Source organism: Chrysochloris asiatica, unplaced genomic scaffold (assembly GCF_000296735.1).
Source record: "Chrysochloris asiatica unplaced genomic scaffold, ChrAsi1.0 scaffold00250, whole genome shotgun sequence".
NCBI lineage: Eukaryota > Metazoa > Chordata > Mammalia > Afrosoricida > Chrysochloridae > Chrysochloris > Chrysochloris asiatica.
Window position 1 is genome coordinate 2,997,049 of NW_006408768.1, and position 2,007 is coordinate 2,999,055.

Here is a 2,007-nt window from a genome sequence, read left to right on the forward strand (position 1 = left end):
TTTTGTTTTTTGTTTTCCATCCTTTGACTTTTAATCTGTTTTAGTCTCTGTGTGAGATGTGTTTCTTGCAGACAGCATATTGAACGATCTTGCTTTCTTATCCATTCTGCCACCCTGTCTCTTAACTGGTGCATTTAATCCATTTACATTCAGTGTAATTATCAATTATTGTTGTTGTTAAGTGCCATCGAGTCATTATCAATAGGTATGGATTAATTGCTGCCATTATGTTTTTTTTGTTGTGGCGTTGCTGCTTTCTTTGTTCTGCTGGTCCTCCTGTGCTAAGTTCATAGTTTTTGTGCTCTTTCTTGGGAGTTTCCCAATAGTTTTAATGTTTCCATGTTCTTCTTGTATTTTCATTTTCTTATTATGTTGTGAAGTGTTAATTTTCTTTGAGGTTACCTTGTAGTCCATTAACTTTTCCCTCCATTTAGTGCAGTCTATTTTATCCTGTAATATACCTGATTTTCTCACCATCTGGATCTCTGTTCCTACATGCCTAACTTCTTTTAAAATGTAATTGTTTTGATCATAGACTGACCTCCCAGATTCTCAGAGTTTGTTCTTATAGTTTTGTTCTGTTCTCGGCTATTCCTTCTGTCGATTTAGTTCTGGGAGGTACTGCCACGCATGTCAATCTCTGGTTGTTGTCTGTTCTTGTTGGTTCTGAGTCCACAGAAATCCCTTTTGGGTGTTTTATAGTGCAGGATTGCCTTTGGCTTAATCCCTTAGCTTCTATTTATCCTAGAATGTTTTGATTACACCGTCATATTTGATTGATAGCTTTGCTGGATAAAGGATTCTTGGTTAGCAATTTTTTTCCTTCAGGATTTTATATATGTCTCCTCATTGCCTTCTGATTGCATGGTTTGTGCTGAGAGATCTGAGCTTAATCAGACTTTCTTGCCTTTGTATATAACGATTCTGTTTTCCCTAGCTGCTTTCTGCAGTGTCTCCTTATCTTTGATATTGGAGAGCTTGGTTATGATATGTCTTGGTGATTTTCTTTTGGGATCTATCCTTCCTGGGGTTCGTTGAGCTTCTTGAATGTTTATCTTTTCACTTTTCAGGATGTTAGAGAAATTTTCTTCCAGAAGTTCTTCAACTATTTCCTCTGTGGACTTGTGTGATTTCTTCTTGTTCTGAAATGCTGATAATTCTTAAGTTACTCCTCTTCATGTTGTCCATCATGAATCTTAGACCTTCTTCAGATTTTTTTTTTTAACAGTAAAAGCATCTATTATCAAGCAAACTGGGGGACACAATGTGTTTAAATAGTATGTATTTGTGGGGGAGGGGAGACACACACCACATTTCCAAACAATTACAACCACAGGCCTGCATTTGTACACCTCAGACATGTTTATCTCAATCCTGTTATTCCCTGAATTCATAGGGAATAGGTTCTAGCAGCTCAGGCTCCTTTCCATTGGTTCTCTCAATGTGCACCTCTCTGCGGGGAGCAGTCTGCCGCTTTAGCTGAACCCAGGTTCCTTTCTCTTTGGCTTCCTTCTTTTTCTGATCATTTTCCTTCACTCGCTTCAGAAAGCTCTCTCAGCTCTTAAGTGCTTAATATGCTCAATGTGCACATTAATTCTCTTGGCAAGAATCTTGCCCTTGACTTGCTTGTTCACAACAATGCCGACAGCATGCTGGGTCACATTGTAGACTCTTCCAGTTTTGTCATGGTAACATTTGTGGGGCATGACTTTTTGAACTGTGCCCATTCCCTTGATGTCCACAATATCGCCTTTCTTGTAGATTCGCATGTATGTGGCCAAAGGAATGACCCCATGCTTTCTGAAAGGCCTGGAGAACATATAGTGGGTACCCTGCTTCTTTCCCTTTGTGTTCGTCATCTTGGGGAATTACTGCAAGATGGCAGCTTCAGCTGAAAGGAAACCTTCTTCAGATTTTTTTATCCTTTTTTCTGTTTGCTCATCTATCTTAATGGTATTGAGAGATTTGTCTTCCAGCTCACTGGTTCTGCCTTCAATCTCTTCTATT

At 39.0% G+C, this 2,007-nt stretch overlaps 1 pseudogene; it reads right to left on the bottom strand.

The window, feature by feature from the left end:
- Positions 1 to 1,377: 1,377 nt before the first annotated feature.
- LOC102819958 lies at positions 1,378 to 1,859 on the bottom strand (annotated as a pseudogene).
- Positions 1,860 to 2,007: the final 148 nt, after the last annotated feature.